We start from the raw sequence: 26,861 nt of genomic DNA, 5'->3' as shown, positions 1-26,861 counted from the left end.
CACAGGGCTGGAAATTGAGAGGTAGCTTGATTGCTGCTGTCACCTGGGAGAAGCCCTCCTGGGAACTCAGACAGCCCCGCTTCAGTTGGGGAAGTACATGTGTTTGTACCTTAAGGTGAGAGAGTTTGCCCACTGATTCTGCTTTCGCTTGTTTACCCACTGTCTCCTTCACCCCGTGCATAAGCATTGGCATTCTGCTCTTTGACTCACAGCCAAAAGCACATGATTTTAAGAGTAACTAAATAGGAACTAAAAGTTGGATTTGCAGGACCATCTCATTTATCAGGTTCCTTTGTACCTAGCGTTGCTGGGAATTGTTCTGACTTCTGGATTGCCTCTCTCAGGGTTGAGGACTTAGATCCTAGCAACTGGGGCCATGTCTCCCCCAGAAGGATTCCTGGGGGTTCTTTTTTCAACAAGATAGCTGCTTCTCTGGCCTCTCTGGAGGAAGCAGATGACAGCCTGGAGCCATCCCAGGACCACTGATTGAGGCGCAGAACGCCTACACCTGTTCCTAATCAATCTGCACCTGGAGTCAGGAGCTAAAGCAAAATACAGTTCTTTCAAAGTTTTATTTTTAATAAATGCAAGTATTTAGAAAAAGTACAGAAAATAAGAAAACACATTTCTGTGTACCTACCTCCCTGATTGAAGTTGTTAGCATTTTGCCATTTTAACTTCAAAACTCTGGTGTTCTTTAAAAAAAAAAAAAGAAAGAAACTTTAAGGCGAAAGCCTTCTGCTCTCCCCTGCTTTCTTCCTCTGTCCTTCTCAGTGGTGACAACTATCCCAAAGCTAGTGGGTATCATTCTCATTGTGTGTTTCTGCATTTTTATTATATTTGCATGTATGCATAGACAATATATAGTATTGTTCTGTGTGTGTTAATTTTAAAGGAGTTGTAGCAGACCATCCTTATCTTCTTGAAACCTGTTTAATTTCTCTAAAGTTTTTAAGGTTAACAAATGTTATTGTATGTGTCTGTAGATATTTGTTTTATAGTTCTAGTTTGGATATTACCATTTCTGGTTTTATATGTAGAGATCTTATTTGGATTTTGTGAGACGCTCAAAGAAAAGAATAGGTGTTGGTTTTGAGGCATGATTTTGCGTGTGTGTGTTTACTTGTTTTTAGTACCACACGATGAATCATATAAATTGTTTAATAAAATTTTATGTGAATATCTGTCTTTTATGATTCAGTTTGTTTTACAGTTTAGAGCAGTCATTTTGTAATCATATTAACACATGTACATATATATTCTTGCCTGTGTAAGAAATGAGATTATTTTGGTAATATATTTATTATTAAAGTAAAAGCTTAGTGAGGAAATTTGGAAAACACAGCCAAGCACAATGGAAAAAATGTATATCTGTAATCGAAGCAACCCACAGAGATCCGATTAATATTTTTTCAATCCTGAATTATAATGAAGATATAGTTTTATAACTTGCTTTTTACACTTATGTTTCAGTTTCTCTTCTGCAACATTAATTTTCTGCATTATACCCGTAAACCATAATTCTCTTAACTACATCACCTTTTAATTGAATATTTTATGTTTGTTTAAATTTTTGTTTTATTTTGTTAATGTTTTGTTATAAATAATGCTTCAGTGGACATTCAATATAAACTCTTGGATTTTTTGTGATAGTGTATTGTTCTGTGGTTTCAAAAAGAGGTTTCAATGCCAAGGAAGTTTGGAAACTGGGTCAAACAAAGTTCAAGTTTCTTTATTGTACAGCCTTTACTATGCAAATGTACATGGTGCATCTCAAAAAGGGAGATTATTACATGCAGTGTTTCTAATCCTGTGAAGTATTTTTATGATCATGTTCTAGTAGATTTTATGCAGGGTCAAAAGGTACCTGCATCTTAAAGCTTTGACTTACGGATTAAATAAGTTAATAAACCGTGCCTGGATATAATCAGCTGCTGTTTGTTAAGTCAAAGTTATGTAATAGTAAAGACGGTGATAATGATGATAATTAATATTGATTGAGAATTTACTCTGTCCTAGATTCGGCAGGAAGTACTTAATATACATTCACCATTTGTTTGGTCTTTTCAGCGACCCTCTGAGAGGTGTAGGAACTTGTATTCTTGTTTTATGGTTGATGAAACTGAGGGTCAGGAGAAATTGAGTAATCCCAGCTGCCTCAATTGTTATGAGGGTTGGTAACACATCCGTAATCTTAATATGTATGTGTTTTATTTTGTGATAGAGAAGAAAAAGTTTGAAGTCCTGTATTTGATTCCTAGATATTCCACCTATTACCTGAGTAATACGAGTTGTTTTCCAAATGTCGGTCCATAGCAAAAAGGAAAAGTCAGAGTGTTACAAAGTCATTGTACATTTATTTTATAGTCTTAAAAATATGAGATTATATCTTTCCAACTTTGTGTAGATATTAGAATATGCTGTCTATTCTGATGATAGTGAACGATAGTATCTCTCTCTCGCTTGCTCTCAAAATGTTATTACCTGTTAGAATAAAAAGATGACAATCCTTATCCATCCCCAGGTTTGTATGTATGTATATATTTAGAATGTACTTATTTCTAAAACCCCAAATACTGGGAACCTGGTCTAAGACAAATTAATCCAAACTACAATTTCCTCATTTGAAAAATTCAGATAGCATCAGAGCCTCTGTGATGACTATTGATTATTAAGTGTGTTTAAAAAATAATCGCGTTATAATTTCTGTACCGATTGGTGTAGGAGTCCATATGACTCAATATAATGGCATTAACAGAAGGGGGGCAAGTATAGATAAAACGAGTCTGTCTCTTTCTCCTTGTGTATGTCTTGGATTCTGCCCTCCCTCAGCCCCCCTGCCCTTCAGTGACACCGTGGGGATTTTTATACTCTCCAGAAATGGCAGTGTACAATTTTTGTGAAATAATGTAACTAAACATTACGTCAGAGCACATACTTTCTTGTACATTTTAAGAGCTGGGCACAAAAGATTTGTCCTTGACCTTGGATAAAACATGTTTTTTTGTCTGTTCTGCAAATTACTCATATTAGGACTTCTAGTCCCAAAAAGAATGTTAAAGTTAATTTTTACTATCACTTAATTTTTATTTCCTCTTTTCTTCTCTGATTCAGGTATTTTTAAAGATAGTAATTATGACTAGTAAATGAGAATCTTATTTGCAAAAAAACTTTAACATAGGGCTGTAAGGGTTGAATGAGAATGTTTATACTGTACTTCATGAAAATAAGGTATTACATAAAGCTAATGTGCACTTATTCTTTTCTAATCAAATTTTTTTTTTTTTTTTTGCGGTACGTGGGCCTCTCACTGCTGTGGCCTCTCCTGTTGCGGAGCACAGGCTCCGGACGCGCAGGCTCAGCGGCCATGGCTCACGGGCCCAGCCGCTCCGCGGCATGTGGGATCCTCCCGGACTGGGGCACGAACCCGTGTCCCCTGCATCGGCAGGCGGACTCTCAACCACTGCGCCACCAGGGAAGCCCTAATCAAATTTTTTATTCACCAAATTGTTGTCTTCTTTTTAATTGAAGTGTAATTTGCATACAGTAATGTGTACAGCCTTAAAGGTACAGCTAGATGAATTTATATGTACCTGTGTCTTGTAACCACCCCAGGTGGAGATGTAAAACCTTTCTAATACCCCAGAAGGCTCTCTGTGTTCCTTCCCAGGCAATATTGACATAGATTGGTTTTGCCTGATTTTGAACTTAATATAAATGGAATCACAGCTTTGTATTCTTTTGTGTGTGATTTCTTTCAGCATGCCTGTGTAATCCATCCATGTTGAGTGAATCAGTAGTTTGTTCCTTTTAGCTGCAATGCAATATTGTATGAATATACTATTACTAATCTATCCATTCTGTTGTTGATGGGCGTTTAGGTTGTTTCCAGTTTGGGGATATTTGGAATAAAGCTGCTACAGACATTCTTGTGCATGGTTTTGGTGGAAATAAGCACTCATTTCTGTTGGGTCAAGTAGAATTTCAGGTTCACAGGGCATACATATGTTTAGATTCACTAAATACCACCAAACTTTTCCCAAAGTGGTTGTACCAATTAGACTTGTACCAGTAGTGTAAGAGTTCCAGTTATTACGTATCCTCACCAAGTCTTTACATTGTCACTCCTTTACTTATTCTGATGAGTGTGTACGCTAAAGGAATGTAAAGTTGCCCAGAGCTACATCTGTGTGTTCAGGCATGAGAACAATATAGTACAAGAGGATTATAAGGCAGATTTTTTTTAATTTGGAGAAATTACTTGGCCATAGTCTGAAATTCCTACATTATTGAGTTGTGTGATTCATTTGAAAATCCTGAAACGCTGAAGAGGTACTATGGAGGTTGGTTGACCTGGTTGTATTCCTGGCTTTGAAACAACTAAGTGTGTGAGGTTTGGGCAAACCAGTCAATGTTATTGTCTTAAATTTCTTCATCTATAAAAAGGTGGGATTAATTAGATAATCCTAAATGTTTCTTTTATTTCAAAATTTTTCTCAGTTATCTTGTATCCCTTTTGGAATAACTTTCTTCTGTTTTCCATTCTTTCTAATTCTTTAAGTGATCATAAATTTGCCTTTACAGAATTATCATTCATTCACTCAAACAGCTCTAATTTTTTTTATAAGCCTTCTAGGTTCTGGTGCTGTCCTGGGCACTAGGGATATACAAGTGAATAAGCCATTGGCCTGCCCTCAAGGAACTTATACTCTTGTAGAGATGAAAAGTAAGCAGTTATGTTTTGGAGTGGCATATTCTATTCAGAGGGAAATAAAGGTTACTAATGTGGTATATGAAAGGGAAACTTAGACTTGAGGGCCAAGGAGAGCTTTTCAGAGGAGCCATTTTTAATGTGCAACATTGTAGTTGAGTAGAGTTGGCCAAGTGACAGGCAGGGTCAGAGCCAGGGTGAAGGAACAGCTTGTGCAGAGACTTGGGGGTGAGTAACTCCGTCGCTTCAAGGAACTCCAAGGGCTCAGTGTGGCTGGAGCAGAGTCAGGCTCAGTGTCTACACTTGAGCTGCAGAGTCCCTCTACAGTCACATCATGGGAACCTTTAACGTTTGCCTAGAGTGACATGGTCAGATCTGGCTGCACTGTGGAGAAGGATTGGAAAGGGCAGCCAGACTGGAGGAAGAAGACCAGTTAAGAAGATGCTGTCCTGATTCAGGAATGAAATGATGGTATTCACATCCAGGTAGGGGCAGGAAGGATGCAGACAAGTAGGTGGATTTAAGCAACGTTTTGCGAATTGCCAGGATTTTGTCATTGGATGTAGAAGATGAGACCAAAGGGGATTTTAGGGATAATTTTCAGGTTTCTGGTTTGAGCATCATTCTGGTTATCCGTTCCTGAATAACAGAGTACCTTAAAACAGCGGCTTAATAACGGTCATGTATTTTACTCATGAATCTGGAGGTAAATTGAGTTCAGCTAGGCTGTTCTTGTTTTTCCCTTTTAAAAAAAATTTTATTGAAATATAGTTGATTTGCAGTATCATGTTAGTTTCAGGTAAACAGCAAAGTGATTCAGTTATATATATAAATCTATTCTTTTTTTAGATTATTTTCCATTATAGGTTATTTACAAGATAACAGCTCACCCTTTTGAATTGTACAATTCAGTGGTTTTTAATATATTCATGAAGTTGTACAACCATCAACCGCATCTAATTCCAGAACGTTTTTATCACCCCAGAAAGAATTCCTATACCCTCTAGCAGTCACTCCCTAGGTCCTGGCGATCACTAATCTACTTTGTGTCTCTCTATGGATTTGCCTATCCTGACATTTATTTACATTTCATATAAAGAGAATCATATAATATGTAGCTTTTTGCATCTGACTTCTTTCATTTAGCATAAATGTTTTAAGATTCATCTATGTTTTAATATATATCAGTACTTCATTTTCTTCTATTGCCTAATAATATTCTGTTGTATGGGTGTACCACGTTTTACTGGTCCATTTATCAACTTATGGACATTGGGTTGTTTCCACTATTGGGCTATTATGTTGCTATGAATGCTCATGTGCAAGTTTTTGTGGGGACATATCTTTTCAGTTCTCTTGGGTTATACCTAGAGTGGAATTGCTGGGTCATATGGTAACTCTAGGCTTAACTTTTTAAGGAACTGCCAACCTGTTTTCCAAAGTGTCTACATCATTTTACATTCTCACCGCCAGTATATGGGGATCCAGTTTCTCTACATCTTTGCCAAATCTTGCTATTGTTTGTCTCTTTGAGTATAAGCTAGATTGTTCTTGCTCAGGATGCCTTATTACGTTACCGTCAGATGGCAGCTGGGGGCATCTCGAGGCTTCTTCATACACTGGTCTGGCATCTGGGCTGGGAACATGCAAATCTGGGGGCTGGAAAAGTGTGAACTCCTGCGGCATCTCTCCGCGCAGTCTTTCTGCATGAGGACTCAGGGGAGCGGCGTTGCTTACATCCAGCTGGAAGGCTCAAAGAGTGCATGTACCAAGAGAAACTGATGGAAGCTGCTGGTCTTTCTAACCTGGCCTCAGCAGTCATGCAGCATCACTTGTACTGCACTTGTTTATCAAGGCAGTCACAAAGGCATGCTTCGGGCCAAGGGCAGGAGACAGACACCACCTCTTGGTGGGAGGAAGCCAGAGGATTTACGGGCATGTTTTAGGACCACGACAGGCATCAGGGAGGCTAAATGGGTCATGTACTGTGATAGGTGACACTTGAAGGAATAGCACATGGAGAGGGAAGATGAGGACTTTGAGTCTGGAGTTTGTACTGCTTGTGGGAAGTCCAAGTTGAGATTTCGTGTAAGTAGATGGGAGCTGAGAGGTGAGCCTTGGATGACTAGTTAAAAACAATATTGTTACTCGCCATATATATATACACACTGTATTATTAAATCATCAGGTGGGAGGCATAGTGCTACATATTTTTCATGCATGATTTATTACTATTGGGGTGGCCAAAAAGTTTGTTCGGGTTTTTCCATATGACGGAACAGAAAAACCCGAACGAACTTTTTGGCCAACTCAATATCCTTTTAGAGATTAGAAAACTGAGGCTTAGAGAAATTGTGTCATGCCTGTGATGTGATGGAGCCAGAATCTGAACCCAGGTCTGGATAACGTCTGACCACCCTAAACCACTTAGATGGAAACTGAAGCCAAGGTCACGTCCACGTCTGAGCTCGCCCAGGGAGGGTTGTGCTGAGTGGGGAGGGGAGAACCCGAGGAAGCCCAGTGCCTCGGCCAGGGCCGGCACATAGTAGGCACGCAGTTCTTGTGGGATCAGCCACAGGAAAGGAATCTCAAGAGGGAAAGAGAGCTGCAAGGTTGGGAGAAAACCTGGAGAGTGTCCTGCTGCGTGGGCCGAGAAGGGAGACTTTCCAGGAGGAGGAAGTGGCCAATTGTGTTAACTGTGGCCCAGAGATCCTGGAAGATAATGGCTGCACGGTGCTCGCTGGATTCGCGTCAGTGGTGACCTTGACCAGAGGCTCTCAGAGGCCTGGTGCGAAGTGAGGAAATGATGCCGCTGCAGTTGAGACTGTCTAAAAATTTCACCACGAGCGAGAAGAAGGCCAGGGCTGGAACTGGAGGGGGGAGGGGACATTGAGTGGCGGCTTTCCTTTCTAAAGGGGACCGAACTTGAGATGATTAAATGCCGATGAAGTGGAGCGTGAGGTCATCTTGCTGAGCGTGACTGAAATATGGTGGCGGAGGGGTTTGAGCTGAAGTAGCTACAGTGAAGAATGAGGGCCATGATGACCAGGGACACAGACTTTGTAGCTGTTTGGGTGTTGGTTTCAAGAAGGTGGGCAGTTAGATGGATAAAGGTTGGGATTTTTCCAAGGTGAGTCAGTGGGTGGTTAATGGGGTAGAGGAATTTAGGACACTGGCAAGAGGATGGCCGAAGTGATAGACCGTCTTGAGCTCTGAGTTAGTGGAAAGGAAGGAAGGGCGAGGAGTAAGTAGAGGATGCGAGGATGGATGGTCCTGAGGCGGATGAACGGTGGGAGTATTGGAGTTATTTGGAGTAACTGTTCAGAAAACTGGAGGGAGAGAAAGTTCATTGTAGGGGACAATAGGGTGTATGAATTTAAGATTGCAGAGTGGCTCTCGGAGGGGAGTCTCCAGTGCGTGGCGGTGCGTGGCCGCGGTAAGGATGGGGAGCTTAAGACGTGGAAGAGGAAATACAGCGCAGGTGCTGGATATAGCATCCTTGTGGCTGGCGAAGTCAGCAGGACCAGGGCAGGACTTGGGCTGGAGCAAAAGGCTGAGGCAGATTCAGAAATCCTCAGTGAGAGAGGGAAGGTCGGCCAATGTCCTTGACAAGGAGAGGCACACAGAGCTAGATGTTAGAGCTCATTGCCTGGAATCTTGAAAGGAGTGGGGGAGGAGGAGTGCCCTGGAGATCCTCGAAGGTGACCTTGAGGGACTGAGCACGGTGGGGGGGGCATTTAACGAAGTTCTGTGGGTGTAGAGGAGTTTGTTTCACGGTTGAGTGCCGCAGGCTTTGGGCTGAACTGCCTGCCTGGCTCTACCACTCTAGCTTTGGCAAAGTTACTTAACTTCTCAACGCCTCACCTTCCTCCTCTGTAAAGTGGGGTGAGTAGGAGTAACTAACTACCTCTTGGGTTTGTTGTGAGGATTAACTAAAATAATACATGTATTTCAGAACAGTGCCTGGCACCTCTTTCTCTGCCACCCCCTCTTACTGTCATCATAGCAACGACAACGAAAACCCCTTCACAGCGTTTATATTGGCAGGCACTTTCTAAGGACCCCATGAGGTAGGTATCATTTCTGTTTTTCAGATGTTAAAACTGAGACATGGAAAGATTAAGCAACTTGTTGAAGGACATACAGCTAGGAAGTGGCAGAGTCAGGCTTTGAACCCAGGAAGTCTTGCTTCAAAGCCCTCCCTCCTAACCAATATGCATAATTAATGCGTACTAACTACACCACATCCCGACCTGTACCACCACGACCCCAGGGCAGAGGGCTCTGTGGAGAGACTGGGGAGGGAATGGACTTGCGCGAGGCTGGCTTGCTGGAGAGGAGACACAGAGCAGCGTGGGGTAAGGGTAACCGTGATCTGGAAGATGGTGCAGTCAGGCGGATGTTTTCCCAGAATAATTTGATCTAGCAGCTCCCTGGTCAAGGAGATGGGAGAAGGGAGGCCCAAGTTGGTTGTGTTGCAAGGAGGGAGTCCTAGTTCAGATAAGTAAACCCACAGCTCAAGTACCTGATTCTTCAGACCCTCAGCCTACTTTTCCACTAAGAGTGGTTGTACTTGCAAAGGAGTCCTGGTCCCCAGTGAGTGAGGGGACGGGGCTCTCTCCAGGGACGCACTGTGGACATCTGTCTCTCTCACACGGGCTGCATCTCCTTGGAGGGTGCCTGGAGTTTGGGTCCCTCAAAGCCCCTGGCACCAGTCTCCCAGGGCAGAGAACTGGTGGTTCGAGCTGCCGAGTCCAGAAGCTGACGAGGACGGCCCAGACCTTTCCACTGGACCGAAAGCTAGTAACGGGCAGCTTGTGGGGACCAGGAGTTGGTTCTGTGAAGGCCGCCTGCTTAGGGCTGTTTTGTCAGGGCAGCCTGTGAGCTAACCTGCATGTGACATGTCCGGAACAATCGCATAGTAATCCGGATGCGCTGTTAATAAAGCTGCAGAGACGTGTGTGAGCCTGGCTTCCGTCTAGTTAAAGTGACCACAAAGCGTCGTGTTGTAGAAGTAAGTTTTGGTTGGAGAGTTCACCTTCTCCCTCCTACTCTAATTTAAGCCTTCTCTCTTGCAAGTCTTCCACTGCCAGAACTGAATTGAGGCTCCTTCCAGGGCTGCTCCTGGGGCTGCCGTAGACAGTTAAGCTCACGGGACACCACACGGAGGTGCCTGGCCAAGGGGGCAAGCACACCTGCAGTCTAGCCCCTGCCCAGCTTGCCAAGGTCCCCATTGTGCACTGGCACAGAGGTGCTAATGGGCCAGCTACAGCCCTGCCTCAGGCCTTGGTTCCTAGCTCTGTTACCGGACAAAGCACAGTGTTTCACAGTGCAGGGCTGGGTTGTGGGCCTCTTTGTGTCCCCAGAGCCTGACATAGGTACACAAGATAGCTGCTAAGTCAGTGGTTGGGCTGAGAGGCTGCACAGAGTAATGTTTAAGGGCACTGACCTTGGAGTCGGACTCCCTGCACTTGCATTCTAGCTCTGTCAGTTACCTGCTGTGCAGCCTCTGTGCCTGTTTCCTCATATGCGAAATGGGCATAATAGTACCTACCACGCAGAGTTGAGTTAAAATATATAAAGCATTCAGTAGAGAGACTAGTACCATGAGCAAGATAAAAGTGTTTGCCATTATTGAATTGGAACTCTCTTTATAAAACAAGAATTTGTGGTACTGTTGTCACCAAAATGTTCTCACTCTGATTCTTCATTTTTCCAATACCAGCTTTTCAAAAATCTTTCTGCCTCCACCTAGTAAACATAGCACGGAGTAACTAGGTTAACGATATTGCAGCTGCTTGTTGATGGGTTAAGTGGCAGCTCTTTCTGATTTGTAGGGGTGAAAGGTCCTGGCATGGCAGAGGGTGGCCCGCATCTCTTCAGGCCAATTCTGCCTACAGCTGTTACGTAAGTTTGACCAAATGAGCCAACTTACTTTAAACTAAGTGGGCAAGTTTTCTGAGGTCCTACTGTAGAATTACACTCGTTTGGAACTTTCAACTTCTCTTTTGTTGGAATCAGTTTGAGAGTCAAGTTTCTGCTTGTGAGAACTTTTTTCCTAGCATGTGATTGGCCAGCTCTCTTATCCCTCTTCCCTTACGAATGTTTCCTGAGAGGCGGCACGTTGTAGACCAGTGGTCCTTAACCTTTTTGGCACCAGGGACTGGTTTCATGGAAGACAGTTTTTCCACGGATGGGTCAGGCGGGGCAGGAGCTGCCCTCCCGCCGGCCGAGCGCCTCAACCATTGGCCCAACTGCATCCTGCTGGCCATGTTCCTCGTCTACTACGTGCAACGGGCCTTGATTTCCCCCTTTTCAGATCCGAGTTGGAAAGCCTGCACCATTGTACGCCTTTATATTGGCATTCGTGTTCTGCACCTATAACTGGCTCCTTGCAGAGTAGATACCTGAGCCAGTATGCAGTGCATGCTGACGACTGGCTCACTGACCCCTGATTTCTAACAGGTTTTGTCGTGTGGTTGACAGGCATGCTGATAAACATCCATTCAGATCATGGCCTAAGGAATTTCAGGAAACCAGGGGAGACTGGATGGAAGGGCTTGTTTTTTGTGTTTTTTTTTGCGGTACGTGGGCCTCTCGCTGTTGTGGCCTCATTGCGGAGCACAGGCTCCGGACGCGCAGGCTCAGCGGCCATGGCTCACGAGCCCAGCCGCTCCGCGGCATGCGGGATCTTCCCAGACCGGGGCACGAACCCGTGTCCCCTGCATCGGCAGGCGGACTTTCTACCACTGCGCCACCAGGGAAGCCCGAGGGGCTTGTTTTAGTATATCACTGCAGCCAGCTACTTCAGGCGGTAATGCGAGTGATGGAGAGCGTCGGATGAGGCTTTGCTTACTCGCCCGCGGCTCACCTTCTGCTGTGCGGTCCGCTTCCTAACAGTGGCCGCAGGGTTGGAGACCCCTGTTGTAGACGACAGAGCAGTGAGCTGATTTATTGGATAATGTCGTCATTTTGAATGTTCCCTGAATGTGCCTGGTTCTGTTTTTCAAGTCATTGTGTTAGAGGTAGAAAACCTCTTGTGGTGATTGAAATTCTTTTCCTCTCTGTTTTATTTCACATAGAAATATTGTACATCTATGTTGTTCACCAGTACTATTTCTCTTAGTGTAACATGATTTTCCCCATGATTCGTTGGGTTTTCGAGATGCATGTTTTAAAGACTGGGTCATTGAGATAGGATTATTTGATCATTCCTGGACTTCTTTGGGTTTCCTAACTTTTTCAGGGCCCCTGTGAGCTGACCTTGGGCTGTGGGCAGGATTACAGTACTTCATGAGCCTGAAGAGGAGCTGTTCTCTATCATTTCTGTGGATTCAGGCTGCAGTTTTTTTGCAGCCTGAGTGTGTGGGAAATAGATACCTGTGCTACTGATGTTTTACTTTTCTCCCAAATATGACTTTATTTGGGGGGAATGCCTAACTTTATTGGTCATCTTTGAAAATACCCATAGGTGGATATTTTCCATTTCTTGACTTCTAAGTACTCACTTCTTACTGCACTTTATTGTAAATAATTATGTGTTTAAGATCCACTTTGAACAGTTTCATAAAGCAGACTTTCAAAATTTCAAAAATTTTCTCTTTTGATTCCCGTGTCAAGAAGTGAGATCTTCAGCTCCTGATTTTAAAGCTCTTCAAATTGGATTCTTTGTTACCTAGGAGAGCCACAAGTATAATGAAACAAGTTGCTAAAAAAGTTGAAATTATAAAGAGCTGTGTAAGAAGTGATGCATATTTTAATTCTTTGTACAAAAGTTGTCTTGAATAAACCAACGTAAAAATGCATAATTGTGAAGAAATGCTGGGGATGAGAATCAAGAAGATTTAACAAGCTCATTGATGGTTTGAATCTCTCATCTGTTTTAAAGCAATTCTCTTTTTCCCAAATCCAGAATGCTTAAGAGTTCATCTCTGAGGCAAAGGTCATTTATCCCAATTGCTTTATATTATTGCAGTGAGTGATTTTAAAACAACAGCAGTAACAGAAAATGAATATTCTTTTAAGAGTGGGTATGGTTGCAGATATAAACAGCAAACTAGTGGTTACCAGTGGGGAGAGGGAAGGAGGGGAGGGGCAAGATAGTAGGGGATTAAGAGGTACAAACTATTATGTATAAAATGAGCTACAAGCATATATTATACAACATGGGAAATATAGTCAATATTTTATAATAATTACAAGTGGAGTATAACCTTTAAAAATCATGAATCACTATACTGTACACATGTAACTTATGTAATATTGTACATCAACTATACTTCAATTAAAAAAGTCTCATGTTAAATCAAAATAAAGAACTTTCAATTTAAAAAAATTGGGTGGGTAGCATTTTCCTGGGTATTCAAAATTAGCAAGGACTTTTGTTTACTAAACAACATTTCAATCAGTGTTGATCTGCTTGAAATGAAACATAGTAACTTTAGGTTCTCTATTTTAATTCAGTTGTACATCCCTGTGTTCAAATACCTAGTTACAGCAAGAAGAGGATCTGCTAGGTTTTAAAATAATTTTTTGAAGCGTATATGTCAGAATAGTTTTGGGAAAAGAAAAGCCCTACTGTCCTTCCCTTCCCCCGTATCTTCTTTCCTCTTCCTATCTAACTTTCCTCACTCCACAAATACTTATTTTTTTAACAGTAATTTTATTAATCTCTTTAATTATTATAATTAACACGATAACAAATTGCCATAATTTGCTAAGTTACAGTATTTAGCAAACGGAAGACAGGCAGGCAAGATAGAACAAGATCTCTTCCTATGTCAGTCATCCATCCAGTGCATGCGAGTGAAGTAGCAACCGTGCATCAAATGCTGACTTACCCCAAACTTTTGGTCACTCAGATAAAAAAGCACCAACAGAAGTAAAATTCACAGTGAGCCTCTCTGGCTCTCAGACAAGCAACTTTCTGGCCAGGTACACCTTCTAGAACCCAGGGGCCCAAATAAATCAAGACTTGCTTAAATTTTTGAGTTTTCCAGAGGAGATCCTAAATATTTGTTTTATGGTGTCAAGTAATTAGTCAGTCAGAAAAAGGGCCAAAGATTATTTGATCATAAAAATTTTCCTGCGAAAGCATTCCATTTTTAGTTAAAATGAAGCACAACCACCATCAGAAAATGTTTCTAAAACGCTAAGAGACTCTAAAAACCACTAACACGGAGAATACAGTTTCTACATGAAAACTCGTGGCAGGGAGCCCCTGGTTGGGAAGGTGAGCCAGGAGAAGGGTGGGAGGGAGCTGATGGGGTGCCCCGGGGGCCTGGGGTGCAGGGGCAGGAGGGCCTACTCCTTGCCCAAAGGTGGCATTTGGACAACATACAGGACACAGCATCAGGTGTGTCCTGAAGGCCCCTGCCACCTAGCATCCTTAGCAATCGTAAGTGCACATGGACTCTCTCCACTTCCTCTTTCAGTTTCCACCTCTATAAATGTGGCAGCAACAGAGGCAGTGCCTTCCCAGGAGAGGCGGGGTCTTTACCATATGTTCGTTAGATTTTCACAGAGGGGTCAAGAGATTCAACAGCTTTCTAGTGGGGAGATTTCTTTTACATATCTGGCAATAAGTAGTACATTTTATTACTGCCATTTATCTCCATGGAGTTTTTGAGTGCATCTAAAATAAGAAATTCTGCTTCAAGTTATAGTTTTGCAGTACTGAGAGGTACTTAAAAAGTGCCTTACAAAAAAATTCTAATTCTACCTAGAAGGAGGTAGAAAAACCATCCCAGGCCAGAGACTCCTGATGGCTCATGGCGAGTGGCCCAAGACGGGCGCGGTGCCCTGCAGCACCTTTGTGCTCCTAGCCCAGGGCCTCCAATAAGTCCCCTTTGTGGGGGGACACAGCAGACTGCTCCTTAAGAATGCCCCCAGTGCCCTGTCCTGCCAGTGAAGTCACCTGGTGGACCAGGCTGCAGCAGGTACCAGAGGCCCTTTGCACCAGCCTCTGATGGGCGCCCCCTTTCTCTGTGCACGACTTCTCTGCCTGCCCAGCACCCAACAGTGAGAGGCTGTGGGTACACTGTGGGTACCAAGGCTTCTCCGACCTAGTAGGATGAAAGGGACACAAAGACAGAACAGGCCTCCATGGGGAGGACGGGGAGACATCGCCTTTGACCTTAAACCCATTGCTGTAGGGGGTTGTGTAAGTGGTACAGAAACGTTTTGGTCCATAGAGGCAAACCCAAAATCACAGGAGGGTCAGCCGCAATTACAGAGTTCCAGATTCCTGACCTGGTATGCAGCAGCATAGTTCAACCTGCAATTTCAGTTTGATTAGACTGTTATTAGGTAGCATACAAATTTGCTAGGGGAAAAAATCCCTTGAGCAATCTTGAAAAAGATGAAATAGCAGAAAACTTACAGAGACATAAATTTATTTATATAATCCAAGAGAAACATCATCGAAAGCTTCAAGTTGAAGATAATTCCATTGACAATGAACTTAAAACAAAAACAGAATCATCATTTTTCTGAATTCTGGATAATCTTCAAATATCTCATGGTACCACTGGCGATGCTGCTGAGCCCTGGTGAACAGGACACAGAAGGTGAACAGAGCGAAAGCCCAGCCTTGAATGGACCAGCTGGCGAGGGTGTAGACGCACCACTGGACGACTTCTCGGAAGTAGCTGGCTGCAGTGATGTACTAAAACAAGCCCTCTCCTTAGTGTTTTATAGCTGGTCTCCCCTGGTTTCCTGAAGTTCCTTAGGCCGTGATCTGAATGGATGTTTATCAGCATGCCTGTCAACCACACGACAAAACCTGTTAGAAATCAGGGGTCAGTGAGCCAGTCGTCAGCATGCACTGCATACTGGCTCAGGTATCTGCTCTGCAAGTAGCCAGTTATAGGTGCAGAACACGAATGCCAATATAAAGGCGTACAATGGTGTGGGCTTTCCAACTCGGATCTGAAAAGGGGGAAATCAAGGCCCGTTGCACGTAGTGGACGAGGAACATGGCCAGCAGGATGCAGTTGGGCCAGTGGCTGAGGCGCTCGGCCGGCGAGGTCGGCCCGGCGAGGAGTGGCAGGGCCCGCGAGGGCAGCTCCTGCACCGCCCAGGCGGCCTGCTCGGGCAGCCGGAAGGAGGAGCGCACTAACGCGTAGCGCCCGTAGGGCCAGCCCACCAGCTTCAGCAGCACGTAGCACAGGAAGCCCGGGGCGCTCTCCAGGTAGGCGAGCGCGTTCAGCAGGAACGGCTCAGCCAGCTGCACTGCTGCAGGCGTGCTCCGGGGCCCGGCGGCGACGGGGCACTTATAGGGCCGCTCTGGGAGGTGGGGCGGGAGGCGCGGTTACCTGAGGTCTGCGCCGCCCCTAAAGCCCCGTGGCTGAATCAGCCCCGCACTGGCGGCCCCGAAGCAGCCCACGAATACTTGCTGAGCAATGCTTAATTTCATAGGGACGTGGGCATCGTAGACAATACAGGGATGAATCTTTTGGGTACTGCACTATAGCCTGTAACATTGAAAGTAACACAGTTCTTTGCTTGTGGAAAAACGCTGGATGATGGATTAGAACAGGGTGCACAAACTTTTTCTGTAAAGGGCCAGCTAGTAAATATTTTAGGCTCTTCAGGCCATACGGTCTCTGTCTCAGCTACTCACCTCTGCCGTTGTTGCACAAAAGCAGCCGTAGATGGACGTGGCTGTGTTCCACTAAAACTTTATTTGCAAAAAGCAGGCAGTGAGCCAGATTTGGCCCATGGATTGTAGATTGCCAACCGCTGGACTCGTGAAGTAGGATTTACCTCTTTGAAGAAGAGAGGCAGTATTTCGCTATTTTTCACTGACATCAGAGTTTTGGTTTTCGGAAACTTTTTTTTTTTTGCGGTACGCGGGCCTCTCACTGTTGTGGCCTCATTGCGGAGCACAGGCTCCGGACGCGCAGGCTCAGCGGCCATGGCTCAAGGGCCCAGCCGCTCCGCGGCATGTGGGATCCTCCCGGACCGGGGCACGAACCCGTGTCCCCTGCCTCAGCAGGTGGACTCTCAACCACTGCGCCACCAGGGAAGCCCCCAATGAAGCTGTTTGGATAAACACAGAACTGAATTTAGATGGATCGAATTTCATTTCGATCCATTTAGATGAATGAGAACTGAAGGTTCATCTTCTAGTTCATTCAGTTACACATTTTGTTTTTTTGTGTGAGGTTAAGGAAGAACAAGATTCTCATAGAATCATAGTTGCAAGTGTTACAGATATTAAAGGAGCTCAATTCTAAATTACTCTTCAATCAGAAGGCAGAATATAGGTTTTATTCTGAGGCTACCTCCCCACCCTGCCCGCCGAAAGAAGATCACTCTGGCAGCACAAGTAAATGTGTGGGCATTCTCCAGTGTGTTAAAAGTTTCATGTACAGTATATTTGAATATGTATTTTTTTCTCATTTCAGTCTCTAAGATAATAAAGATTCAGTTTTGTTTAAAAAAATATTTCTCAAATATCCAGCTGCCTCTTTGGAACCGTATCTGGGGAGCAGAGTTTGAAAACCACAAGTTTAGAATCAGACGTGGGCGGAAATCTAAGTTCTGCTAGTTACTTGCCACAGGCTGGTAACCCTCAGTTTTCCATCTGAAAGATAGGCCTAGAAATACCCACCTTGCTCTAGTTGTGAGAACTGAGTGAGCGTGTAAAACACCCAGCACATAGTCTCCTAATAAACGTCTTCTTTTTTTTTTCTCTCCTGTGACTTAAAACATAATCACAGCCCTTCTTTTAAATTACATTGTGTGTGGCTGCATTCGATTCCAATAGGTATGGTTTCATTTGCTTTTACTAGAAATTTTCACCATCTTAAAGGAACGCTTGACTGACTAGGATCTCTGCCTGCAGAAATGCCAATTACTCCCCCAAAAGGAGTGGGTTTGGGTGGGCCCCTCACCCTGTTGTGGTTGTGATTCCATCTTCTGGCCTGAGAGTGAAGAGGAGTTTGGAGCGATCCACCCTCCCAGGTAGAGGATAGGAATTTAAGAGGCTTATTCACACAATCAGAAACAAGGGCAGTGAGTGTGCAGACTTTCCTTATTCGATTTTTATGCCAACTGCCCCATCTCTGTCTGGTCTCTTTAGAAATTAGCAGTAAAAGCCATGTACCAGAAGGGCCAGTGTGCACACCTTTGGAGAAGCAAGGATGTGAACAGCAGGGAAATGAGGGAGGGCTTGTGCCACTTGGCAGCCAGACTTGTAGGGATAAGGAGAAAATCCACAAGACTCAGGAAAAGTAGTGTCCCTTGAAAAAGAAAAGAGAAATAGGCTGAGTCCTTAGGAACCAAAAGTAGTGAGATCCCAGCAAGCCAAGCTTGGCACGGGTGGCCTTGGGATTTCACAGAAAACCCCCGGTAGTTCCCTGACCATTTCAACTGGGGTCATTTGTCTTCAGCAAGTGAAAGTACTGTGGCTGTTCGTATAAGTTTCAGGTTTACGGGTCTCAGGTGCTGAGTGGCCCAAGGAGATTGGTCCTGAAGCCAGGGTCCAGAGGGCAGCCAGACAGGATGCTGGGGGCCCGGGAGGTTGTGGTAGCGAAGTCGAGTTTCATTTAAAATTACTCTTAAACTAATGAGTGGTTTTAAGCAGGAGGTGATAGGACCTGATCTACGTTTTGAAATCTTGCTCTGGCTGCTGCCACGGAGCCTGGATTATACAGGGCGGGAGGGCAGCCGGGAGGAGGACCTGTTGGTGAAACTCATCCATGTCCCAGCACTAGATGTGGGTGGCTTGGTCTGGGCGTCAGCGAGTTAGGATGCCTTCTCCTTGCCAAGCCCCCGAGGCTTGCTTCCTTAATCCAGTAAGGTTAGTGGTATTAGTAGTAGTCCTTTCTTTTCATGCCTGAGAACCAGCTGTTGCAGTTCAGGGCGGCTAAGTTTTATATGGTCACACCCTGAACGACTTGAACCCAGGTCAGTCTAAACTCAAAGCTCACACTTCCCTTTCTTCCCTTGCCACGGTCAGAAAAACCAGAGGGCAGGTCCAGATTGTCCAAGTCATAAACCGATAGGAGTTCTTTTGATCCTTTAAACAATTGGACCACATTCTCCTGTAACCAGTGTTTCTTTCTGGGCGGTACAATAATTTTTGTAAGTTAAGAGGGAGCTATTGATCGAGTAAAAGGGCTTGACCATTTAAATATTTTGAGGACTTTAAATATAGGTTTGACGATATAAGCATCATGCTCAAGGTAGAGGCTTAAAAATGTTCAAAGACACAATCCCTAAATGACAGTTTCTAAGGTTTTCTAACCAGAAGGGCAGTGCCGAAAAGTTGTTATTCATTTGATTATATCCAAAAGGAGAGGGAGGGAAAACGAGGATAATTCCATGTTCTAGAGAATTAAAAAATATGATTTTCCTTATGATTCTAAATAATGGTGCTCCTGGGTGTCTAGTGAGCAACGCATTACAAACTGGATGCCTATCATTATAAAACAATATCCATGAAACATTAATAATATTGAATATTAAAATGTGATAATTGAAGAATAAATTTTTACACAAGGCAGACTAAAACCTCTTCGGTTTGAACGTAGATGTAAATTGCCTAGGTGGACAGTAATATGAGGTCTGGCTAAAATGAATGGGTTTCCCTTTTGCCTCTGGTTCCGGGTCTGTGTGGGCAAAGTGCTGGGAGCTAAGCCCTATGCTTTGGGATGTTTCTTCCTTTGGGGAATCTCAGGCTTAGCATCCTGGTTTTCAGTGATTGCGATGAGAAGTCACCTTTCTAATGTGGAGGCCGCAGGAAGAGACACCAGGAGTACAAAATAAGGCCAGAATCAAGGGTGTCCAGAGAAGCTGATGGCAGAGTGCATCTCCTGGGGCCTCCAGTGTCCTCGGCCCCTTAGTGCAGATGCTCAGATGAATTTGTGCGCCTGGAACACAGACACTCGATTAAAAAAATAAGCAAACACCAATTTGGAGCTTACTGTGTTTTCTCTTAATCTTAATCCTTAATCCTCATAGAACCCTCTAAGATAGGTAGTACTGTTATCTTTACTTTACAAATAACAAATTAAGATGCAAAGAGGTTAAGTACCTCACCCAGGGCCCCAGAAATAGTAAGTTGTATGGCTGGGATTTGATTTAAGGAAGTCTGACACCCAACTCTGTGCTCTTAATGGCTGCCTGATCGCTTCTTAATATCTGTGAACTGTTGAATTGAGTGTCTGGTGCTTTGACTTTTCAGGATAGAATCCTGCATTTGCTTATGCCAGGGATTTTCAGAGTTAAGTTGCTGAAAGCTTTTCTGGGATCCCTTTGATTGTCCATAATGTTGTTAGAATTACCACATCTGCTTTCAAAATTAGTAATACCCCCAATCCACTGCCTCCTGAACATTCTATTCATTTATTTTATTTTTCTTCATAGCACTTATTACCATCTACCTTGATTTATTTTTGCTTTTGCCTGCCACCCCTGACTAGAGGGCAGGCTTCTGAGCCTTGTGTACTGCTTAGTCTCCAGCAAGGAGAACGCTGCCTGGCACAAAGGAGATGCTCAGTACAGATATGAAGATTCATGGCAAGTACATTGGTGCCTTCATCTTGGCCATCTAAAATCCCTGAACCTTTCAGGAGGCTTGCTGCTCCATCCCACCCTTACTGCATGGGGCAGTGAAACATCTCAGGGGCATCAGGAGCCTGGAAGTTGTAATACTAAGGCTGAGCTCTTCTCATTGTCACGTGTATGGAAAATTCTTTTGCTTAAAGTTAACGAGAAAGACCTCTTACCACCTTAAAGAAATGACCTCTTTCCACCTTAAAAAATATACTTCATGTCTCCCAGAATCCTCTGTACTCTTAAATATCTATTCCACTCCTTACAAATCAGAATTTGGCAGACCTCTGCTATGCATGAGGGGGCTGGTGCCTGTGTTCAGTTTCTGGTGCCCAGATACTTTCTCCTAGGTACTTAGAGTAGAATACTCTAGCTGGGAAAAGGCTTTTCTGTTTAGAAGGTCACAGGGACTTGTCAAAATGTTATTTGTGGTAGGTCAGAGACACCGTATTCAGCATGGGTTTTTATTGGCTTTTAGTAGTCAGAATATTTGTTGAACTCTGAAATACTTGTGAACCTGCTTTACAGTTTGTTTGCCTTCATTTGCCTTCATTTGTTCTTAATGACTAAAAGTATGGGCTCTCAAGTCCAAAAGATTTGGGTTCAGATCCAGGTTCTGTCACATTACTAGCTGGTATCTGTTTCCCCATCTCTAAATTGAGGATAATAATACCACTGTAAATCAGAACACATCACTCTTCCATTTAACTGTTTTAAGGGACTATCCCTCTTGCTGAGATGACATTGTCTCAACCATTCTATCAATTAGGATTGGAATTGTTTGGAAAATAGTGGCTTTGACAAGATAGATTTTTAAAAAAATAAATAAATATTTATTTATTTATGGCTGCATTGGGTCTTTGTTGCTGCATGCATGCTTTCTCTAGTTGTGAGCAGGGGTTACTCTTTGTTGTGGTACACGGGCTTCTCGTTGTGGTGGCTTCTCGTTGTGGAGCATGGGCTCTAAGAGTGCAGGCTTCAGTAGTTGCGGTGCGTGGGCTCAGTAGTTGTGGTGTATGGGCTTAGTTGCTCTGTGGCATGTGGGATCTTCCTGGACCAGGGATCGAACCCGTGTCCCCTGCATTGGCGGGCAGATTCTTAACCACTGTGCCACCAGGGAAGTCCCGACAAGATAGATTCTTTTTCCCCCCCTCAGGTAGGTAACTCCAGAAGTCATTAGGTCCCCAAGATGCTTTTGCTTTTGTGTGTGGACTCTAAACTCATGGTTCAAAATTGCTGCCAGAGCTCCTGCCATCACTTCTGCATTCCAGGCAGCAGGACAGAGAAAGGGCAGAAGAGTGTACCTCCTTCATGGGAGACTTTTGGGACTTTCTAATTATATTTAATTGACCAGAGCTTGGTCACATTGCTATACCTAGCTGCAAAGGAACCTGGTGAATATATCATTTTTTCACTCAGAAACAGAATTCTCTGCAACTGCATTCAGCCATTCCTCACATACCTCTATCTCTCTGGGTCCACTTCTCTTGAGATTACTAGCAAGGGTATTCTCTGCTTTGTGTATCTTTTCTGTATAGTTTCCTTTATTCATACTTTCGGCTTCCTCATACATTTAGGTTCCTATGATTTTTCATGGTCATGAAGTTACTTAATGCCTTTGTTTTTTGTGTTCTCTCAGCTTCACTTCCTACTTCTAACTGCTTCATCTTCTCAGTACTTTTCCATTCATATCTTGGAGAGTGCGAATGATTGGTCTAGGCTAGCCTAGCTCTTCCTGCTGGGCCCCTCCGTGGTTGTTGGCCAGCTGGAGGACGGACGGCCTGCTAATTTAATCAGCTGTGGCTATCTTGCTTATGGGTCTTTTTATCTGCAAGTGTGTGGAGGCAGAGCAGGCTTTATAATGTGACCAGCATGCTTGCTCCTTCACAAGTGGAACTTCCTTTGGCAGTGAGTTAGAGATAAATCTTAAAATGATAAACCTTAAAATTAAAAATCTTAACATGAATGAATTTTAGATAGTGTGTAGATAGTCAACAAGTATCAGTAACTAACGTCTGATTGAGAAGTGATTATTTAAAAGTACAGGAGGGTATTTAAGGCATACACCAGTATCCCTCAAATGCTTGCATATCCTGTGATATTTCTTGCTTTTATTCATGTTGTCACTTTCATCTGGAATGATCTTTTCCTCTTCCGTTACTCCCTTTCTCCTAGCTAACTCCCAATCTTTTAAGACTATTTGGGGATCCGCCCCCTACAAAGTCTTTCTGTCACTCCTGTAATGGGTTCCGTGCTCCTACTCAGTTTCTCTAAAACCCTTTGTGCATACCTCTTATTATGCTGGACGTGTTTATCATGCCGTTCTCTGTCACAGGTCTGTTAAATAACTGCTCTCTCCTGAGCTGGAAGACTGTCGATGCCAGGGTTGGTCTTCTTTATCGTTGTATGTCTAATATCTGCTTGTCTAGCAATGCCTGACACATTAGTGATGCTCAGCAAAAATTTTTTTCTTTTTCTTGGATTGAAATTTTTTTTTATCCTCAGTTCATGACAAAAAGTAAAAGGAATAAATTTGCCAAGGTGAATTGAACTAATTATTTTAATCTGGTAAATTAGAAGGGCATTTCTTTCCTGCTTCCAATTCTTCTTTAATCAGAACTTTCAGAAGGAGAACTGTTCTTATCTTCAGTATTGAGCCAAGATTCTGCTCTTGTTTAGAAATTACACATGACTTTTAGTGCCATTTTGCAGAAGATTGGCTAAAATTTTGCTGGCTTGAGATCTATAGATTCCGATATGACTGTTTATGTTTGTATTTGATTTTTTTGCTAGGTGACTTTTCAAATCTCTGAGATTATTTCTGCTAGATGTCTTTTCAAATATTTGTGTTTGAATTTCACAGAGAGATATGCTGAAGATATTTTTTAACAGGTGAGGGCAGTGATGTGCTGAAGATATTTTTTAACAGGTGAGGGCAGTGATTCCTTTTTGGATTACTGGTTGAACCCTTACATACTTCATCCCTGGACAGCTTGAGAAGTATAGATGCTCTTGGGATGATGGTGGTACCGTTACAATTGAAAACATTTTGGAAAATGCCGAAAGACCAGTTTTGCTAGTTTTGCTTTAGACGTAAATGTTTCTTTCCAGGTTGATTATCACTATCCTTTTTCCTAGTCTGAGGAAGCTATAACTTAGATGTTGAGGAGCAAACTCCTCCACGTTTTGTAAATAAAAAATCATTTTATTTTGTAAATACAAGTTTGAGTTTTTTAGAAAAGTTAACTTATTTCCCAGTGGGGAAAGTAACCTTTCGAGTGTGCCAAGGGAGTTGTTAAATAATTCACTGTTAATGTTTTCAGCGGCTACACTAACAGAAGGCGATGCGGGTTCTGAAGTCCGTGGCGTTCCCAACGGTTTGTTTCTGTGTCTGGAGGAGTGACTACAGCATAATGACAGACGTAATCTTTACTCAGAGATGATTCCACCCACTCAGGACTCTGGAGCACCTACGCACCTTGGAACGCACTGAACTGGTCTTCTCTCCACAGTTTCCCAAATCCTGCACCTTTGCCTCCAGCCCACTTGTTTTGGGATGCTGTCAAGAGAAAATGCTAGATCTTAGCTTTACTTGGGAGTAGCTAATCAAGGCATGGGCCTCATTTGAAGGTGACTTACTGCTCTCCCTACCCCCATCTTGTCACCCAAGTTCTAACACACACCCGCGGTACTCAGAAGCGTTGACTTGGCTATATTAACCTTTTATTTTCATCACATGCAAAATTACAGAGGAGAAAATAAGGAAACATGGTTGTCACCTTGCCCTGTATCAGAATGAGGGATTGCACGCCACCTCAAATATTCTAAAAACAGCTCCTTTAGAAAAAGAAAATTAATGTGTTTTTTCATCCCCTGATGGAACGGAAATTTGTTATACCTTGAAATCAAGTTTTTTTCCAGACTGTATAGTATTTTCTGCCGTCTTGTTGAAGATTTTTTTTCTCCTTTATTTTCATGCTTACCTTTTGAAGTTTCTTAGGGAAAACCACAGTAAAATGTAAGTAATCATATTAATTTCAAATTGAGTATTCCTTTTCTCTTTCTCTGGATTAGACTTTTTTTTTCTGTAGCCCTGTCTTAACAGACTGTAACCAATCTGTGACTTGCTCTTGACAGCACTTCTTTTCTGCACTTTCATCAGATGAGGCAGCAAAGAAGGTGCGATTACTCTGAAGGTTATTGCTTTTGAAATAATATCCTTTCGTTCTTCCTCAGGTGAGTCTAGACGGAGATTTATGAATGCTGGTATAGAGGCTACTGGGTCAGAGTTTATCTAGGGTAGAGATCCATTCTTTCCTTGGGGATGATTACTCATCTTTCATTCCAAGCTATGCGTTCTGTCCCATGGGTTGTTTTTTTGTTTTTTTTTGTTTTTTTTGCGGTACGTGGGCCTCTCACTGCTGTGGCCTCTCCCGTTGCGGAGCACAGGCTCCGGACGCGCAGGCTCAGCGGCCATGGCTCACGGGCCCAGCCGCTCCGCGGCATGTGGGATCTTCCCGGACCGGGGCACGAACCCGTGTCCCCTGCATCGGCAGGCGGACTCTCAATCACTGTGCCACCAGGGAAGCCCCTGTCCTCTGGGTTTTTAAAATGGGTTCTTGCCAATAGAGCATCTATATATGGAAAGAATATGAACTAATCATTTAAAATTTATAACCATTTCCTACAGCATGACCCAAAGAAGTTTCATTATGCTTTTAAATATCTCTTTTTATTCGACTCCCTCTAATGAGAGTAAAGAAGCCCGTTCCCGAGAACATTACTGTTAGAATGAATTTGGAGTTTGAGCAATAGATGTGCTGCTTGGTTTGAGGTCAGATGTTCAGGGATAAGGCAGTATTTGTAAGGATTAGAGGTTAGAGAGAAGGAGGAAATATGGCTAGTGAGAAAAAAATTACACAAAATAAGTTGAGGGTTTTCAAGGGTAATAATTTTGGCAATCCCAGTAACAGTACTTGTACATTTTGGGAGTGTGAAAAGGATTGGAAAGTAGGTTTTTAGTAACTGAAGAATAAATACGTCTCCCCCCTTTAAAAGGTCAAGCTGTTTTTAAGATTAAGCTCTTAAAAAGAGCTCTAATGACAAATGCTGGGTCTCTTTCTTTTAAGGCCCCGGGGAAACCCGCTTGTTAAAACTGACTATTTCTTAGAGTATTGCTCTGTACCAGTTAGGGTTAGTCGGTTGAGAGAGACACACAGTCTTTAAACAAGTTAGAGGTTTATCTCTCTTTCATGTACACAGTTTGGAGGAGGCAGGTATGGCAGCTCCACTGCCCTTTGAGTCTCCAGGTTTGCTCATCCTTGGGCTTCACTTCCGGTGTCCACTGTTCTCGGGGCTCCTCCCAATCTAAGGCCCCTGCTGGGGCTACATGAAATCTCAATTGCAGAAGAAGAAGTAGGAAAGGCAGAAGAGTAAAAGGGTCCTTCTTAGAGGCAGTTCACTTTACGCATCCTTCACTTTATGCATCTCATTACAGAGAACTGAGTCACGCGACAGTCCCCAGCTCCAGGGATGGCGGGGAAATAGACTCTTGTTCCAGGTGACATAAAATAAGATAGTTATCTTTCACTTGGGGAAAATAAGCTTTCCAGATTACTGGGAGAGCTGTTAAATAATTCATTTTGTACAAAAGTAAAAATCAGGGTAATTTCCAAAGGTGGAAGGGAGAATAAACATTGGGCAAGGTAGTGAGTATTCTGTCATTCAGCTCTGAGGAGGCCAGTGGCATTGCCCTGGGGTGTTTCCAATAGTGTATTTTATGCAGAATAAAGAAACCCAATAGTGCCATGGTGGTATGATACCTTAATAATAGAAATGATCCCCAATATTAAATCATCAGCCATTCATGTGAACAGTAGCACCTGGAACTTTTTGTAAGTTTAGAGTTTAAGAACTTTACACAACAAATTATCTCATGAGTTTGGTTTTTCCATTGCTGTAATTTTTAATTTTGCATGTCCATGCAATGTAGCCTTGGCTTTCAATATTTTCCTTACCAATTCCTTTAATCATACAGAATTAGTTTCTTATGGCCATCTGAAGAGACTGGATCATTTTGCAGAATCAGTCTGATACGAGTTTTTGGCCTTCTCTTCCGAAGGAACATCTCTTTGGAAGCCTTTTTGGCTACCATGGGAATCGGGGATCTTGTGTCTCTGTTTCCTTGGTGCAGCGGATACAACCATGATTGCCAGATTTGGGCATTATAAACTCCACAGAGAAGCTTTTGCTTGCCAGCAGTAAACCATAATAACAGTGTTGGACTGTATAAAGTTAGAGTTGTTTTGACTACATACCGATTTAATGTGCTAAAAATATTCCTCCAGTTAAAGAAAAGGCAATAAATCAATACTCGTGTTTGGTATACATGGTATTGTGAGTGGAAATGAGCTTTAGGAGTCTGAACTTGATTTGGGTATGAGAAGTTGTGAACTCTAATTTGAGTGCTGTCATTGATATTCTGAGACCAAGGACCTTAGGCTTCTCTTTAAATTCAGTCCATTCAAAACTTTTAGTATATAACCAAGAGCTTTTACTTTTTTTTTATTTTAACAAAGGTTAGTTT

The 26,861-nt window shown here is 43.1% G+C and overlaps 1 protein-coding gene and 1 pseudogene across 4 annotated transcripts in view; one reads left to right on the top strand and one right to left on the bottom strand.

The window, feature by feature from the left end:
* Positions 1–26,861, top strand: part of ARL15 (ARF like GTPase 15) — a 416,463-nt gene that overhangs the window by 6,777 nt on the left and 382,825 nt on the right. For 2 of the 4 annotated variants that reach the window (XM_060295769.1, XM_060295767.1), the window contains exon 2: positions 24,268–24,293. The exons of 1 other annotated variant lie outside the window; for it this stretch is intronic. The gene's annotated coding sequence lies outside the window, so the exon portion shown is untranslated. Of the gene's footprint in view, positions 1–24,267; positions 24,294–24,412; positions 24,512–26,861 lie in introns of all 4 variants that reach the window. One more of the 4 variants, XM_060295768.1, reaches the window with a different exon arrangement.
* LOC115845318 (3-oxo-5-alpha-steroid 4-dehydrogenase 1-like) lies at positions 15,174–26,481 on the bottom strand (annotated as a pseudogene).

Source organism: Globicephala melas, chromosome 3 (assembly GCF_963455315.2).
Source record: "Globicephala melas chromosome 3, mGloMel1.2, whole genome shotgun sequence".
In the NCBI taxonomy this organism is placed as follows: Eukaryota; Metazoa; Chordata; class Mammalia; order Artiodactyla; family Delphinidae; genus Globicephala; species Globicephala melas.
The sequence above is the reverse complement of the archived record's forward strand: the minus strand, read 5'-3'. Positions and strand labels throughout refer to the sequence as shown.